Source organism: Vulpes lagopus, chromosome 2 (genome assembly GCF_018345385.1).
Source record: "Vulpes lagopus strain Blue_001 chromosome 2, ASM1834538v1, whole genome shotgun sequence".
In the NCBI taxonomy this organism is placed as follows: Eukaryota; Metazoa; Chordata; class Mammalia; order Carnivora; family Canidae; genus Vulpes; species Vulpes lagopus.
The window spans coordinates 89,155,195-89,175,428 of record NC_054825.1 but is presented as its reverse complement, the minus strand read 5'-3'; positions in this window follow the sequence as shown (position 1 = coordinate 89,175,428).

Genomic DNA, 20,234 nt, shown 5'->3' with positions numbered 1-20,234 from the left:
CAATAAACCATATGGACAGACTTTACAGACTTACACAATGCACCCTGAAAATACAAATGTAGCTCACATTAAAACTAGAAAGCTATAGCACAAGGGTACGTAAAAGAGGAAAAGCACTTTATTCAACAGGTAATAAATATGTAAGACTTGTCTAAGTAGTATTTTGGGCTGAAACTTCAAAAATATGTACATCTTTAGATAAGTTTGTGAATAATAAAGTAAAAGTTGATTGTTGAAAGTTTGGGTAAAGATGGCAGATGGCTGAGTGAAGCCAGATCACATCATTTCCATTTTTCCATTCTGTATTCTCAGATGAACAAACTTTAAAAGAAAAGAATTTTTAAAATGAAGCATTATCAGCAGCAATCAAAAAGGAAAGACGCATAATTGAAAATAATAAACATTAATGAGAAATGAAAACAAAGCAACAAAGATGCTAGAATAAAGCAAAGCAGTATGGGTAAGTTAGTTAGCTTCTAAACCTTCACCAAAATTCTAGAAACAATAATGCTCAGTTACATACTGATGATATGCAATGACACTGCCAAATTTTGGAGAAGCAAATTGAGATTGTATCCTTAAATTTTTCTTATTGTAACTGACAAGTAGTAGTATGTAGTTCCTGGGAGGGATAGTGAAAAAGAGGAAATGTTAAAAACAGAGATAACTAAGTGTACAGGAGTTCACAACAATAAAGAATAATTTGAATGGAAACAAGGTGGGGATCCCTGGGTGGCGCAGCGGTTTGGCGCCTGCCTTTGGCCCAGGGCACAATCCTGGAGACCCGGGATCGAATCCCACGTTGGGCTCCCAGTGCATGGAGCCTGCTTCTCCCTCTGCCTGTGTCTCTGCCTCTCTCTCTCTCTCTCTGTGACTATCATAAATAAATAAAAAAATATATTTAAAAAATAGTTTGAATGGAAACAAGATGAAATAAGCCTACTATTTAGAGGAAACCATGATTTAATATCAACATAAATTCAACTTAGCTCATTTCATCTCTCATACTCTCATGTTTTAGCTCCAGGGAAAAGAAATCAAAATAAATATATACCATATATTTAAGTAATGGGAAATGGGAAAATAAGTAAAAGAAACTTTGTTTGCATTTTATCAGCACAATCAATAAATCAGATAATCTGCACCAAATTGTTCATATTAAGTATAAGAAGATTTTAAAAAGCTACATGTGAAAAATTTAGAAATGTTACAGAGGAGGAAATCAATCAATCAATCAGTCAAAAATGGGAGGAGAACAGGAACAAGTCAAAGGAAGATTGTGTCTGAAGGAAAGTACAACACAAAAAAAAAAAAAAAAAAAAAGGAAAGTACAACACAAGGAAAGAGGGAAAACAAATATCCCACAAATGCACTTGTGCTATAGGAAAATGAAGGAAGACATTTTGATCCAAAAAAGAAATGGAAAGACCTAAAAAGAAAGCATCCAGTAGTAAGGAAAATTGATATTCAATGCAACAATTTTATGGAACACACTAATAAATATTAAAGGACAAGAAATAGAATAGACAAAGCTAAAAATAAAATTGCTGATCTAAATTAAAACCCTTTTTATAATCAATAAATACAGAATGCAGAAAAAGATAAAAAATAGGGGGAGAAAAGAAGGTTGGGACAAAAGAAAAAAAAAGGAAGGAAGGAAGACAATGTTCAAGGCAAATATGAATCTAAATAATATAAATGGCTTCCTTGAAGACTAAAATCCAACCATAAAAGCAAAAACATATTAAAGGATATAAAACAAGAAAATCTCCATAAGACAATGGGAAAAAAACAACTAAAGGTAAAGAGAATGTCATCTAATTCAGGCAAAATTAATTCAGAATACTCAAAGCCAAAACATATCCTGGTTTACTTCTGAATTTCAAAGATAAAGTCTTCTCCAAGCTACCTCCAGATAACCTAAATAGTGTACTAGAAGATATAAAATCAGGATGCCCTGAAACTTCTCCACATCAACATTTCAGGATAAAAGATTAGAGAGAAATGCCTACAAAATTCTGAGGAAAAGGCAAATGTATATCCAGCCAAGTTTCAGGGACTTTGGTAGTAATAAAGAAGTTATTCAGGCCAATAAGAAGTCAGAAAATACAGATTCTGAATGGCTAATGTTTGGAAGTTACAAGAAGCCACCAGGATTCACTGCACTTCTGTCATTTAAAACGGCAGAGTATGTTAAGAGATTAACATTGAGTTGGGTTTGATTATCAGAAAGAATATCATTATCAGAATGAAGGATGGATAAAATTAAGTCACTTTAGCTGGTGTCAGCACAAATGGAAGAGACACATTTGTGTGTAGAACGACAAAGTTTGCAAACAGTAGTGGCTAAATTGATATTTTCTTGCATGCACACATCTCTCAGCTTCACAGAAGATTTAGCTATCCCAGTATGTTAAAGAACACTTTATATTTGTATATATTCTATTCTCATTTTTGTCACTTCTAAAGCTTGTTTTGTTTGTAAAAATATTTGCAAGTCAAATTATAACACTTTTTCCTTCCAGAAATTTAAAAATTTATGCAACTTTTAGAATTGGTAATGTAATTTATACAAAATAATTGGAATATCCATTATGACGTGTGAAAATTGATAAAAGTTTCAGTATTATTCCATTTCTATTCATGCTTCAAGGCTTAAAATGCTGTATTTTAGAATGGAAATTCTGGTAACTTTATTGCTTTATCATAGTATTTCTGGTGCACTGCTGCACTCACCAGACCCCCTAAGAAATTAGCCTAGTTTCCTATAGGGTAAACAGGCACATTAACAGTCTCCGTAGAAAAATTTGTTTTAATAAAGGTATGGATTCAGTATTCAGCTAACTGATGCATTCGGGATCCTTACACAACCCAATTTCAGCCACAGCTGCTTCTTTTTAGTAAAGCAAGCTTAACCCTAATGCAGAATTCAACCCTCTCACTAATTTCCATGAGAAAATTATTCATACAAGAGTATTAGCGGGTATTATAGACTTCAGTGAAAATTTGGGTGTCATGGGATGGCAGGTCACATCTTATAGCACTAAGGATCCCCTTGTTGGGTTCACCTTTTTGCCACAATCTTCTTTCTTTTCCCCTTTTCCAAAGATCCCCAATGTTTATCTTCTGCTTTCTATAGAGTAACTCACTGCAGACACTGAGCCCATCTCTCAGCCCAATCTAGCCCTGAGAAATAGTAAGACACATTCTCACAAAAAAAGAATTCTCAGTCCATAGGCAAGGAGAGCATCACTTTCCCTGTAATATGAAGAACTTCACCTGTGGTTAACATCTAATACATTCTTTAGTAATTCATTCAATGAATATTAACTGAACCTCTACTGTACACCAAGCCAATTACTATAAATTCAATAAAATCCTTTGTTTGGAAGATTTTCATTCTCTTATTTTCCTGTTTTTCAACTCTATATATACATATTTGAGTCCAGGCGTGTGTGCATATGTGTGTTGGTGGTGGGATTTCCCAAGTTGATCCTACAGGGCATCAAAAAATGAGACCACATCACATGAGTGGTATATCTGGTCTCTACCCTAACTCACCCTCACCACAGTGTGATTTATTTGGTAATGTGATTTATTTGGGATGCGTAAAATCAGAAGTTTAAGAACACATGTAAAACAGTCCTTTCTTTTCCCTATTTTTGGATTTTTCTTCTCATGAAGCCATACCTTCTAGAGTTCCTGCTTTCACATAGTAGGTACACTTGATTCAAGGCTAGGCTTATCTTTTAAAGATGGATCTGGAGTCTCTCTGTTCCAAATTTGGCAGATATAAGGTAGCAAATCTGGATAGTTATGTTTCCTCCACAAACTCAAATAGTCCCTCAGTTGGGTCATATCAAGGTTTGATGTGGGGAAATGATCAGAAACCTAGTATGGCTATATAATTAGGTCATTCTTCAATCCAGCTTAAACATTCATAATCCTATTAATTTATCTCTCTCTTTGAATCTTTTGTCTGCTTGCAAAAATTACTTCAGAAAACAGGAAAAATGTGATTATTACTCCATAGAACAATGATAGTCTAACTCTATTATGCCAATTACACTTAAGAAAAGAAAAAAAGACAGAAAATTTACCTTAATGATTTTTTTTTACCCTAATGATTTTCACATTGGCATAAGAGATTCATGAAGTTGTCCACAATTTCTTTTCCCTCTCTCTTTCCTTCTCCTTCTTTTTCCTTACTCCTTCTTTTCTTCCTCCCTTTCTCTTTTCCTTCTTTTTTTCTTTTCCTTCTTTTTTTTATTCCTAGATTATACAGAGATGCATATGTTAAATACAGCCTAGTCCATTATCTGACGAGACAGTGCCTCAGCCCTCCTAGTTGTACAGACCATCCTGCAGTACCTCTAGTGGTGGCTATCCTAGGGTGGTCATGCATTAGCCTAGTGTAGGAATGAAAATCTTCCCTTGAAAACTAGCTTCCTGCTTCTCATTTCCTATTGTTCAGATGAATAGCAGCCCATGCATATATTAAGAGCTATATTTTCCCACACTCATATCTCCAATTGGGATTCTAAGGATTCTATTAACATTCATTAGCTTGTGTGTTCTGTGGTAAGAGACTTCTCAAGTGTACAATTGTTTTATCTAACTGACCGGTGACCTCGTTGAGGACAGCAACAAGTGATTGCTACTCCTTTCCTTTGATGTCTCACCCTACTTACCCATACTTCACATAATATTTTGAATACAACTGATCCTCAGTAAAACCCCCCACTGATTGATAAACCCTGCTAAACAGTGATACCAGCCCTCTTTTGAGCTTATATTCTAAAATAGAAGAAACTAATACAGACATTGACAATTTAAAAAAAAAAAAAGCAAAATGATACATGTTGAAAATAATGTTCAGGAAGCTCAAAGCTAAATTTGATGCTCTGTTTCAGGAGCTATCTTTAGCCTATAAATTCTGGTGTAGCTATCTTGACCTAGCCTAACCCATGATCATATTCATCTGACCTTGTTTGAATAGGTTTAGCATTAGCATATCTGTGTCTTTTATTCTAAGCTGCCTTAATTATTGTTTGGGGGAAAGATATTTTGGGGATGTAAATAACAAGAATAGTTTATCTCTAGCAGAATACACTAAGAGTTAAAATATAATAACTGCATTATTCACATGTAATGAATAAAGCACAGCATACAAACAGAAAAAAAATAATGAAGATGGAAGGTTTTTTTTTTTTCTGTAACTCAAATCTATTTTGGGGAAACAGATGAGCAGCTGGATCATCTGAACTTAGAAAGGGCAGAACATGAAGGTTATCGTCCTAGCTGCTTGTGGAAATGATTGCACAATCTTTAGCAAGTGGCCCGGAGCAGGATCTGTGTTCAATGACTCATCCAAGATGTGGCCCTTCCATTAGCTCCCCAACTATAAAACTGGGACATTCATTTAATTCTGACTCACATTGTTAAATGCCACACACTGAATCACTGAGCCTACTACATAAAGCACCTGGATTAAATGTTTCTATGCAATACTTAGCCAGGCTGAAAATCTCCATTTAAGCCAGGGAGATGGTGGAAGCTCTGCTAACAGCTAGTCGTCCTGGAAGTCTCATACGAGTTTAAGTTCACCGGCTCTCTGGCTGCAAGATAAAATCCTAAAAGGCAATCGATTTTATTTCTGAATGGTACTTTAAGATTTCACTTATATCTTTACCGTGGGCAAAAAAAATCTCATTGATAATCCTATTTCAAATAATTTTTACTTTTAAAAGTATTATTCTTTTACTGGATGTTGTTTTCCTACATATGCTGTTTTCCAAGGGGACATTCCAAATATGGGGGAAAAATGCTATAAGGGTTTGCAAATGAAATGCATTCTCTAACTGTCCAGATGTTCATTTCAATGCATGCATCATATAAATCTAAACTGATGAGAACAGTAATGGTCCAGCTCAGTCTGTCTTAGTGAACTCTGAAACAAGAAAAATAGGAAATGTGCCATTTTTTTGAGGTTATGAGTTTTAAAAACTCAAGAACACACTTTTTATCTTTTATTGTTTTTATTTTGTGGACAATAAAATTGACTTCCCACAATGGTCTTCTTACTATACAACAGGCAAATATCATCTCCGTTTCAAAATGAGATCTAAAAGGGTTTTTTTTTTTTCTATAATGAGGCTATGTTTGTATGAAGACAAATAAAAACCCAAAGTAATCCTGGAACAAACTCTAAAATATGACCATTCTTTCTACTGCTTTTCTTCCTGAAGACTTCAATAGAGCCTGTGTATCTTTTCATTGTTCCTCACACATCTCAAGTGTTGGCAGGTGGATAATCTTCAGTTTTTTTCCACCTCTGAGAATTTGTATAAAATGATACAAGTGTCATAAAATGTAGCTTCATTTGTTATTCAATATCCTCCAAGAGATCAAGAGAATGACTCCAGATAAGACCTAGAGTAAGGACTCCTCAGCACCCTGTTCCTCTCATCCACAAAGCCATTCCCTTGGATTAACAAATATGGGTAGGAGTCCTCGGAGCAGGGTTCTAGAAGGGCTAAATACCCTTGATGCTACATGATGCAGTTGGTCTTATTGTAGTTTTCATTTGGGGTAGAGAAATGCAGAGCAACATCTCCCTGCCTACCCCTCCTGTGAGGCAACTCTGAAAAACTCTAGGTGCGCTTATAGCAGCCTGAGATCCTGGGACATCTGAATGTCGACAGAGGCATGATACTGCATCACTGATGTTTCAGCTAGGCCTTTCCCCAAAATATAAGCATTTCCTGGAGATATGCTTCAGTGAGGAGGTACTTAACCTTGCACACGTATTTGCTAAATCATCTCCATAGTAACAGCAGAGTTAAAACACTTACTCTGATGCACAAAGTTCCAGAGCTGGAATTTTAACAATGTCCTCTAAGAGAAGAACACTTTCAGAGATCCTACCTATCTTAGTCCATTCAGGGTACTGTAGTAAGATACCACCAACTGGGTGGCTTATAACAACAGAAATTTATTTCTTACAGGTCTAGAGGCTGAAAATCCAAGATCAGGATTCCAGCATGGTTGCGTGAGGGCTGTCTTCTGGGTTTCAGACTTCTTGTGGTATCTTCACGTGGCAGAAAGGGCCAGAGAGCTCTGTGGGGTCTCTTTTATAAGACATATATTCCATTCACGAGGGCCCTGCCTTCATGACCTCCCGAAAGCCCTACCTTCTACCCCTTCCCTCTGTCACACTGGGGATTAGAATTTCAGTATAGGAATGGTGCGGGAGGGGGAGGACCATAGCATTACCTTACATATTATCAGTGGCAAATACTTATTAGTTCCTACCAATGCACCAACACTAAACAGCCATCATTAATAGTGCTATAGAAATATCAGCATATCTCTATAAGAAAAACCTCTATTAATCCTATCTGCTCATAACATGTGTTCATTGTGTGTGTTACACTTGGCTGTGTCAAATTCAGTTTTTAACATACACAATTCATCAGTCTTTTCATTTATACTTCCTCTTCCTTCCCCCACTACTACATTATTAACTCCACCAAATGCAAGAACTAGTCATGAATCTATTTCTTTTATAATCTTTTGATAGCTCTTAATATTGTGCCATGAACACCTTAGAATATTGGTGACAAACAGCTAAGTCAGTAGAACTGGAAACAAAAGAAAATTCTTTTTAGCATGGAAGAACAGCTAGTAACTCTGTCGGTTCAAGAAGAAGCAACAAGTTCAGTATTTATGGTAGTGAATATTATTTACCATAAAGTGCATTTATTGTCATAATATAACTTGATTTCATTCACAGAATCAGCCAAATAAAAGGGAAATTTATGGTTTCATACACTGCCAAATTAGCACTGTCATTTAAATTTTTAAATAAGATCTTGAGAAATTTACTGAAACCACTGAAATACCTTAAAGAATAGAGTTAGTAATTTATCTTGTGGTATTAAAATTAAGTGTGGTTACTCTGGCACAGTGACATTTTGCTGGATTAGCCTCTAAGTCTTTGGGACAATTTCAAAGAGGATTGTCCAAAGACAAGGAAATGGGCTGGAAGCTCACAAGTCTTCTCTAGCCCAATGATTATGTAACTCATAAATGCAGCATGAAGACTGTAGTCTTGGCATTTTTTTCTAGAAGCATCACAGCACATCTGGGAATTCCAGTATCTTCTCTCATAGGTCTACAGTCCACTGACCACTATCTTTGCTCTTAAACCAACCATTTGGTAAGCAGAGACAGGGCACTTCTGAGAGCACCAGGCCTTCCCTCTCCCTGAGTGGGCATCCTCTGCACTCCCCAGCCCCCAGCCTCGATTCAGTTAAAAATAGAACAACTTTGGCATTTTCATTTTAGCACCTTCCTCGATTTGTCCAGTGCATGATATTTATTGTGTTTTAGAATCTCCAAATCTACTCATTTTTCACGAACTCATCTCATTAGCACTTTCTCCTGGCAACTCTCCATATATATATATGTACTACTATGTATGTGTGTGTGTGTGTATGTGTGTGTATATATATATGTGTGTGTGTATATATATACATATATACATATATATATATATATATTTCCACATTTCCACATTTATTTCATAAAGTAATAGAACCTGTCCCCAAATACTCAGACTTCCTTATGAACTTGGTGGGCATCTTTCTCCTCCCACATGAATAATAGCTTCATATTTTCAAAATAACATTCTGTTTTCTATACAGAATACTACTGGAGTAGGCATGGTCTCCCTATATGTAAGGGAAATATCCAATGTGCTTCTAAAAACTTACTGGAAAAAAGATTTTGTCTCTTCTCCCACGGCTGACCAAGTCGATACTCTCTCTCATCCAGAGACCCATGCATAGAACTCCAGGGGCAAAGCTAGGTTTATTTGCAATATGGTTCTATAAATATTTAATAAAGAGTTTGAGAGGAGGCTGACTACAGATCCATTTGTTAAACTGCTGGAGACAAACCAGATACCATGAATTAACCACAGAATAGGTCCATTATTTTGTCAGGGTTCGATAGAGGGCCAAAGATATGCAGCTGATCCCATATTCTGAGTATACCAACACTGTGATAGGAACAAAACAGTCAAAAGTGGGTGAATATAAATTCTTCCACCAAATGAAGCTAATTCCTTGTGAAAAACAGTTAACAATGCTCTGACCAATTTTAAGCAATACAAATAATTGTGATATATATGCAAAAGCCATATCTCCATGCTAAGCCAAAGTTCTCAAGGTCTGATTTCACTTGCCAGGAGCTCTCAAATGTTGCCGTTCCTCAATAAATGAAAATCAAAACAGAAGAAATGCAACAAATATGAGCTAGATGTCCGTAGTCTTTGACATTCATTCAACAACCAATGTCATGCTATATAAAGTCAGTAAACTTTGTTTTTTATTTCTTTTTATATTTTATTTATTTATTCATGAGACACACACACACACACACACACACACACACACACACACAGAGGCAGAGGGAGAAGGAGATTCCATGCAGAGAGCCTGACGTGAGACTCGACCCCAGGACTCCAGGATCAGGCCCCGGGCTGAAGGTGGCGCTAAACCGCTGAGCCACCCGGAGCTGCCCAAGTTAGTAAACTTTAATTTTGAAAACCAAACACCCAAACAACCACAAAGTAGACTGCCACAGTGCTGCTGTCACACTGTGAAAGATGTTGTTTGTTTTTTAAAGAATGAAGAATGTCAGGATTTCTAATAAATCATTGATAGTTCATAAAAGGTTATGTCAACCTCCTTTAGAGCAAACAGACCTCTGTTAATACGGTAGGTAAAAAGCTGAATACACAGATACCAGTTTTCCTGTTTTCCTTTCCAGGGACAGTTTAGAAAGGAAATAAATGGCCTCAAATAAAGGTGAGTACAAGTTTTCATACACTCGCAGGGTTTTTTTTTTCTCCCCCCCCCTCCACCCCATCCTTACTTCTCTTCCTGTCCTCATACTCAAATATTGAGAAAGAAAAGTACTTCAGTGAGAGACAGCAACAGGCTGCTCATTTGGACCAAGTGCCTTCCATGCTTTTATTTTTTTTAGCAGCCTTACCCTTGAGACAAAAAAAGAAGTAGCATCTATTAGAAGAATCCCCTAAGGCAATTGTGTTAGAGGCGGAAGGGAGGAGACAAAAAAGTGCTTGACATGGAGAAAATAAGGAAATGATTTCAAGCTCTTGATTGCACTCAGATTCATATGCCAGGAAGGAGAAATTAGCTCCTTTCTTTCCATTCCCACCCCCCAATTTAACACATGTGCACACATTCACACATACACATGCAAAGCAAATGCACACACGCATACACAAAGTCACACTGACATGAGCACACAACACCTGCTGTTGCTTCAGGTAAAAGATAAGAAGCCCATTTATCTCAGACATATGGTATGTGTGTGTATATATGTGTGTGTGTGTGTGTGTGTGTGTGTGTGTGTATCCTTAATTCAACTAAGTGAATACATGCCCCCAGAGCATCACGTATTTGCTGCTCTGCTGTGTCTAACCAAGGCACCATCAGTAAACAATCAACTAGCATTTTCTACAAAGCAGCAAACACATATCTCATACCATTTTATGATGGGGAGCTAAGATGACAGCAGAGTGAATGACAGAATTGCAATCCCCCAATAAAAATCATGCAAGTGACTACTGGCCCATAGTGTACATTTAAAGGCACCTGTTTTATTTTTTATTTTTTATTTATTTCTTTGTATATGTTTTTATTGGAGTTCGATTTGCCAACAAAGGGACCTGTTTTATAAACAAATTTCCTGTGTTACATATTAAAACAGATTCCCACCATTAAAGAATGATTAGAGCTTCATTTTGGGCCATGGTTCCAAAAGGTAACAATAAACCCCTTTTTAATTTAGGATTTTAGAAAGCAGAGCTCAACAGATAGGTACAGGTCATATTATCAAAAGGAATATCTGATTCTAAAACACAGCCTTGTTTATAGGGCATGAGAACATGAAAATAGATAACTTTAATGGATTATAATGTAAGCTCACTGTTCTTGTGCTAAAGAATAAATTAAATATTGATGCTATTATTAAAATTTTCCAAATTAAAGTTCTTTTAATGCCCAGGCTTGGAAAATAAGTAAGTTCATTAATGTATTTTTCTCACATGTAACATTATTCTAAGAATAATGTGATGTGTGAAATGCATAAGGATAGAACACAAAGTGGTTGCTTTGTCACCAGACTTTACTGTCCTTTGCATTGGGAAATGGGTTTCCTGGGAAAAAGAGATCAGGCTTTTGAATTTCTCTTCCCAAAGGGACAAAAATTAACTATCTTTCCTTGGGCATCAACTTTCTGGTTATGCATAGCAGCTGAACAGCCACCTATACTGCCACGTGGACAAACAACTCAGGAATCTGCACCACCTCTCCAAGAAGCCACACATGGTGGCCACACACTTTTATGCACCTCTGGGGTCAGCCCTGCCACCAGCTCCAGCCCCATGTTGCCTTTTCACCTGGGCCTCTGGCAGGAGGGTTCACATCATAGAGTAATGATGTATTAAAGCTGAAAGGGGCCACAGAGGTCATTTAGTCCAACATTCTCATCTCAGAGATGAGGAAATGAGATCTACGTATTAAATGGCATGCCCAACACAGTACTTTTTTGTCAGAGTCTAGACAGAAATATATGCTTCCTGACAAGCAGCTCTCTAGAATTTTGCTATGCAAAGCACAGGGCTCAAACCAGCAGCATGTAGGACTCCTTAGAAATGCTGAATCTCAGGCCTTGTCCAAGGCCTACTGTATTGATTGGAATTCTCCAAAGAAACAGAACCAATAAGGTGTGTGTGTCTGTGTGTGTGTACAGATTTATTTTGAAGAATTGGCTCCTTGACTGTGGGAAGCAACCTGAATTGCATAAAAAAGACTAGCTGGCTGGAAACTAGATCGAGAGTTCTATGTTAAAGTCTTGAGGCACAGTGTCTTCTTCTCTGGGAAACCTCACTTTTTGCTCCTAAGGCTTTCAATTTATTGGATGAGAACAACTTGTATTACCAACAGTAAACTCCTTTACTTAAAGTCAACTGAGTGCAGATGTTAATGGCCTCTACAAAATACCTTCACAGCAACATCTAGACTTCAGTGTCTGACTAAACAACTGGGCACCATAGCCTAGACACGTTGGCATATAAAACTTATCCAACACACTTCCTGAATCAGGATCTGCATTTTAACACAATCTCTGGTGATTCATTGGCACATAGAAGTTCAAGAAGCTATAATTTAGCTATTTGTAAGTTTGGCGGATATCACAGCCCCAATTCCATAACAGAGTGATCGACTATAACAGTGCATTAGGTAAGTTAGAAGTTTATGTTTCTCCCATGGAAAGTTTGAGCATTGTAGTCTAGAACAAGTAGAGATTTAATAATCAGGAATCCAGGCTTCTTCTAACTTGTTGCTCTGCCATCTCCAACATATGGCTCCCATTTCTTGGTCCAAGATAACTATTTCCACCTCAACCCGCCATGCCTTTGCTCTTATCAACAAAAGAGAGAAAAGAGCAATGAAAGGAATATCTCTTTCATTTAATAACATAACTCAGAAGTTATACCATGTTATACTATCACTGATGCTCAGATCCTATAGTCAAGAACTTGGTCATCTGGCCACATCTAGTAGCCACAGAGGCAGCTGGAAAATGTAGAATTTTTACAGAATCATCCATCATTCCATAAATATTCAGTCATAGCAGAATTCCATAAAGAAAGAAGGGTTGACTGGCTACTAACGAACATTTCTACCATTTATTTTTCTGCACCAGGCTACTTCTGGGACTGCAGATGAAGAGGTGGTGGAAGCAGCAGAAAAGAGCATCATTCCTGGGAGAAATTAAGCCAACATATCACTGAGGAGGAGGAAACAGCTCAAACTATCATTTGCATTGACTGGTTACTTACTCAATGTGGAGACACTCTTGGCCAATGCAGTCAAAATGTAAACTTTCATTGTCCCAAAGAAGTAACAGTGGAAAAAGAAGGAGAATTTACACTGACTTTTTTAACATTTCATCACTCCCATCTCCTCATTGCCACACAGGGATGACTCACTTCTGCCTGTTTTCAAGGCCAAGAAGCAGCATGAAAGAGGAAACAACTCCACTTAAAGAGTTTTCTCTTCTTGTTCAAGCCTGGTCAGTCTTGTATCCCACAGCTGGGGAAAGAAGAATGTAGAGACACTTCCAATGTTCATGTTGACCACAAAACTCTCTGTTATTTCCTATTCCAAGGCAAAGGCTGTGTGTCTAGGAGTAATGAAATGTATACAGAGGTATGGCTAGGGATGGTTTTATAGCAGGGAGGATATATGGATAAATATATTTTCATTTAATTGCTGAAAGCAGCTTTACACAAAAGATGACCTAATAGCAGAACAAAATATCTGCAAAAATATATCAACTTCTCATTTTATTACCTCCCACAAGTGCCCACAAACATACATGAAGTCCCTCTAGAGACCAATCAGACATATCGTACAGAATTTGCTGTAACCAAGGTAACAAAACATTATTTCTTTGCATCAACTTTTAAGACAAAAAAAAATGATTGTTAGAGTGAATTTTTCTTTGTAATGGTATTTATTGCTAAGACGTTGACTTACCCTCATTTTCAAGATCTAGGTTATATCAAGCTATTTTCTTCCAGGCACTAATTATAACTTTCAATGATAATTAGGAACACCTGCATTATAGGTAGAACCGTTTTTTGGGCTTTAGATAAGTAAGACTATAGATGTAACATGATTCTAATTACTTTTATGTTTCTATGAAAAGTTATTTATTAACATAACTGAATATCAGTTAACTAATACCTATATATTGATTACATGCTCCACAAGCATGACATACCTACTGATATATGTAGTATAAGACACTCTAAATAATTTGCATGTTTATTATTGTATATAAAATCATTTGATATCTTTCTCAACAAATTTAACTCATTAATAATTATCTGCCATCTAGTTCTATGATGAAATAGAATAAAACAATCCATCCCAAATATTATGTACTCTTGTAAGAGTACCATGCCTCCCAAGGTCATACACACACCTTTCTTAATGTAAGTACTGTGTTCAAAGTTTTTATTTATATGAGGATTTCATTTAGATGCCCAGCATTGCTCTTCAAATAAACCCCTTTTGATGTTCATAACAGAAGGGCTCAGTAGCAGCCTGGAGTTCTGTGATCTCATGTTTTCCCACTAAACTTTACCCTGGTGATCTCAATTTGATACGAATCTCTGATGGACATGTTGGCACAGCCCTCATTCCTGCATGGATTCCATGTTACCTTTTTAAAATATCACTGTTACTTTGTCCAAACTTGACTCAGAAAGCCATAATGACTATTATTACTTTGGGCTTCTGGTGAATAACTACAGATGGTGTGGTTGTTACCAAGTTCCTGAAAACTTTTACCTTGTATGTAGTGTGTGAATCAGTAGTGCTTACAATTTATCATATCCTGCAATTCCAAATGCTTGTTATCAGTATCACTAATGTGATGATTGAGTTTATAATTCCATTGATTTAAACAATGGCCATTTTTACTTTAGAAATTAATGATTGGTTACAAAAGTTTTTACCTACCAGCTAAAATTTGAGGAAGAAAATAATTCATACAAAGTAGCAAAGAGATTCTAGTTATACAATCTTAGGCATTTTCTTCTATATTTTGAAAGTAATAAGCATTTTCTTACAGCTTAATGAAGTAAAAATTAAGCCGTTATCAGAGTGCTCCCAATTTCCTCTGAAAGTGTCTTATTCAAGCTGTTTCTCTTGTATGTTTTCTTACATTAGGGAGAAAATGCTGCTCTAAAGATCTAGATTTCTATTCCCTGGGACTATGTTCCTCATATGACTTAGTTTGACAAGAATCATTTTCATTCTCAGTTAGGAAATGAAAGCATAAGGTAGTGTAATAAATATGTGATTGAACTTTGCAATAGCATAGGCTTATTAGCTCTAAGAATTTCCAAAATTACATTAATTTTTTTCCTACCTCATATTTGCCCTCTAGCTCTTGAATTAGATTTTTTATCCAACTTCACAGTTGTCATTTTGGTTTCAAACTTAGACATTTTCTAGAGACTACATCTGAGGGCTGTGTTTGTATTCTTAAAGCAGGAATTTTCATTTTTTTAAATTTCTGGGTTGATTTTAAGAAAAGATTTAGTCACAATACAGCTTAAAATATATTCTCAACTATTTAGAGGAGAACATTTATTAACAATATTAAAGGAATCTGTCTAAAAATAGCACTGTATAGAACACATCTTGTCTCTCAGAAGTGTCAAGTTTGGTCAAATACATTCTCATTTTGGCCATCATTATAAGCAATGGTTATTAAATTCTTTAACTGATGTTAAGGGAGAAGAAAAATCACTTGTGTGATTGATAAAATCAAATTGCATGTAGTTCTAAGCCCCACCATCCTGGATAGCAAAAAAACCTGTTGTGACTGGGCATCATGTGCTCCTCTGTAAGAGTTTTTCCCCCTTAAGCCATCATGGCCTACAACTGTTGCTGGCAGTACCACTAGTCACAGCCTCTGCTCTCCCCAAAGACACGTTAACCTGGGACCAATGTCCAAGTCCCTTAGGGGATTTTGCTCAGGCCATTCCTACATTCATCAGGGTCCCACCATCAAGCTGGTATTGTTATAGAGACATGAACAGACTATTTCCTATGTATTCACCGTCCTCTTCACTCCTCAGTACAAATGAAACTACTGGCGCACTATTAGGCGTCTTGTCATTAAGCCAGTAAGCGACACAACCAGAATTCAAATATATGCATTCTGATCCCAGAATCTATACACTTAGCTACTACTTTATACTGCTTCTCCATAAGACAATCTCTTACTTTTTCCTAAGTAAGGTAAGTAACCTGTGACTTTAGTATATAGAAACTTGACTGTACAGAGTGGTGACAAAGGAGAAAGATATGTGAAGGAAAATTGTTGCCGTACTTATTCCTTCATGATATACTTCCAGAAAAATGCAAATCACTGTCAAATTATCAGGTTATTTTGCCACATATATGTATCTGAGGCCCAGTTGGTTAAACCTCAGTGCTGGTGTGAAACCTCCTTCTCCCTATTCACAGGGCATCAAGTGATGTCAGTGCAAGAACTGCCACCCATGTGCTCAGACCTACTTCCTATTATTACTAAGCCAAATCATAAAAGTAATTGGAACAAACATCTGATCAGTTTCCTCTCCTTCCTCTCTCATTACATCCTCCCTCTTTGTTCTATAATCCCCAGGATGAACCTTTTCCTTCCTCTATATTATAGCCACCGTCTATTCAAGATAACAAGCTTAACTTACATAGCTTTTATTTTTTAAGGTTATATTTTTTGCAATTCAACTTTATGGCTATGAAAATCTTACTTGCTAGGTAGATGATAAATGGATATTATAATAACTGTTCTTAGCTTTAATCCACAACTCCCATTCCTTGAGAAGGCAGAAAATTAATGTTCCAGTTATTTATGGCTATGTGACAAACCACCCAGATATTTAGTGATTTAAAATAACAATCATCATTTATTTTGCTCACAAATATACAATTGAGAAAGTGTTGGCCAGATGGGCTCATCTGTGTTTTAGATTGAGTTAACTGAGGTAGCCCAACTCAGTGGAAGTGTATCTTGATACACTTCCAAGATGGCTTACTCATATGGCCATTAAGTTAGAACTCAGTGGAGGCTATTGGCCAGGTATCTTAGTGCCTTTCCATAAACTTTTTCCACAGGGCTGCTTCTTCTTCACAGCATAGTAGCTGTTCCAAAAGAAAAAAAAAAGTGGAAACTGCCAATCTCTTAAGTCCTAGGCCCTGTAACTGGCAAAGAACCACTTTGTTGTATTCTATAAGTCAAAGTTTCCACAAATCTTTGATGAGTCAAGGGAGTTCTGGGGGGGGAAGGAAGAGGAATATTAGAAAGGAACATAGACTCTGCCTCTTAACAGATACATACAACTGCGTCTTCTCAGTTGTACTGCTAGCGAAAATAGCAAGCTTGGTAGAGAAAGAACAGGAAAATCATACAGCACTGCTAGCCTGAGTTCTAAGTCCACTAATAGAAGGTAACAGATCAGGTACTAGAAATTTAAGGGACATTCTTGAAATGCGAGAACCATAGATGGACCAGGTAATTTCCTCATATATCCGTGGTTAAGGTGGCATGTATATGCGGAGGAGACCCATGAGGGCCCAATCTACCATAGATTACTTCCTGATTTAGTCTGTGTAAACACAAAGAAATGACCTTGGACAGTCCATGCTCTATACATATCCATGGCTTGACTGCCCCCACAAGAAATTCTAATGGTCGAAATGACAGCAGATGGTAAGCAGTATCCACATGGAAAAATAAAAAGCACCAGAAATTCTAAAAATGTAGATAAGTATAAAAGATTGCATAGATACTCTTTCCTTTCTTCTCATAATTTCTTAAAAAGATATAACATTATGTCAAACAATAATTATAATACTCTATTTTGGGTTTATAGCATACTTATATATGATATATGTAAAAATAATGTCACAAAAATGGTTAGGAAATAGAACTATATTAGAGGAAAGTTACTACATTTTATTGGAATTAAGTTGCTATATTTTACTGGAACTACATCACCTAGGTAAACTATATAAAGTTAAAATGCATATTGTAATTCTTAGAGCAACTGCTTAAAAAATAAAGTATATTTAAACAATCATCAGAGTAATAAAATAAGACTCTAAAAATATCTATTAACACAAAAGGTAGAACAAAGGAATAAATATTATATTATATACAGAAAACAAACAAAAGGCAGATATATATTTGATCAAATTAATAATTACATTAAACATGAATGCACTAACCACATTACTCAAAAGGCAGAGATTATTAGACTGGAATAAAAAGAGCATAGCCAATATGTATAACTGTTTACAAGAGAAACAGTTCAGATTCAAAGATACAGTAAATGACCTGCAAAAGAGGGGATCCCTGGGTGGCTCAGCAGTTAAGCACCTGCCTTCGCCCCAGGATTCTGGAGTCCCGGGATTGAGTCCCACGTCAGCACCCTGCATGGAACCTGCTTCTCCCTCTGCCTTTGTCTCTGCCTCTCTCTCTGTTTCTCATGCATAAATAAAATCTTTAACAACAACAACAAAAAAATGACCTGCAAAAGATATGCTATGCAAATTTCATAGTTTAAAACTTTACATATCAAACAGCTGGAATAACAAGAAAAAAATAAGAAATATTACTAGAAATAAAAAAGGGAGACTTCATAATAACAGAAGTCAATACACCAGAAGATATAATAATTACAAATATGCACATAAAAATCCCATATTATATGTAGCAAAAACCAACAAAACTATAGAGAAATAGATACTATACCAGTTACAATTGGAAATTTCAATATGCCATTTTCAAACTGATATAACAACATGGAAAATCATCACAGCTAAAGAAGACTTGAATAACATTATCAACTAATTTGACTTAACCGACATTTATAAAACACTGTACCTAAACCAACAGAATATTTTTTCTCTTCAAGAACATATAGAACATTCTCTAGTGTAGACCAAATGTTAAGACATAAAACAAGTCTCAGCAAATTCAAAAGAATAAAGAGCATTCAAAATATGCTCTACAGTAACAATGGAATAAAACTAGAAATCAACAATAGAAAAAAACAAGGAAATATTCAAATATTTGTAAATTAAATAACACATGGTTCAAAGAAACCATAAGGGGAATGAGAAAATATTTTGAAGTAAATGAAAACAAAAACAATATGTCACAATATATCAAAATTATGTGGTGGACATAAATCCATACTTAGAGTGAATTTATAGCTTTAAGACCTATTTTAGAAAAAAAAATGAAAAACCTCAAATTAATAATCTAAACTTTCTCCTAAGAAACTAGAAGTGCTAATTTAATATAAAATAAGCAGAATGGAGAGAATAATAAAGACCAGAGCAGACAATGATGCAATAGACAAAAACAATAGAGAAAAATCAATGAAATGAAAATGTGGTTCTTTCAAAAAGATTACAACATTAATAAATCTTCAGCTAAGCTGGCCAAGAAGGGGAACAGAGAGAAGAGAAAGAAAGCAAACATTACCAAAATCAGTTATGAAAGAAAGGATATTGCTACTCACTCTGCAGAAATTAAAATACAGGGTAATATAAAGAACTCAATATTGATAGGTTAAACAATTTATGTATTTATGGACAATGTCTTAGAAAGACATAAATTCCCAAACTAACCAAAGAAGAAACAGATAATATGACTAAATCTATAACAAGTAAAGAAATAGGGGATCCCTGGGTGGCTCAGCAGTTTAGTGCCTGCCTTTGGCCCAGGGTGCGATCCTGGAGTCCTGGGATTGAGTCTGCATCGGGCTCCGAGCGTGGAGCCTGCTTCTCCCTCCTCATGTGTCTCTGCCTCTCTCTCTCTCTCTCTCTCTCTCTCTGTCTATAATAAATACATAAATAAATAAATAAATAAATAAATAAATAAATAAATCTTAAAAAAAAGAAATAAAATTAATAATTGCAAATTTTCCTACACAAAAAAAGCTCAGATCCAGACAATTTCAGTCATGATTTCTATCAAATATTTTAAGAGAAAATAATATCAACTTTACACAAAACATGCTCTAAAAATATAAAGGAGGAAATACTTCACTCATTCTGCAATCCAGAAACATTCTGATACCAAAGCCAGAAAAGGTCATCACAAGAAAACAGCAGACCATTATGCCTCATGATCATAGATGTGCAACAACCCATGAGAAAATGCTAGCAAACAGAATCCAGCAACGTGTTAAAGGATGACAGAAAGATACTCAACACTGTAAGTCATTTTGAAAATGTACATTAAAAGCCATACGAGACACTACTACATACCTACCAGAGTGGGAATAATCAAAATAACTCAAAGTCAAGCATAGGCCAAGTGTATGGAAAAACTAGAAGCTTCATACATTGCAGGCAGAAAACAGTTTAGCAATTTTTGAATAAATTAAACATACAATTCTAATCAGCAATTCCACTCCTCAATATCTACCCAAAAGAAACGAAAACATATGTCCATTTAAATACTTGTACATGGATGTTCATAGCAGCACTATTCATAATAGCCTAAAACCAGAAACAATCTAAATGTCAATCATCTGA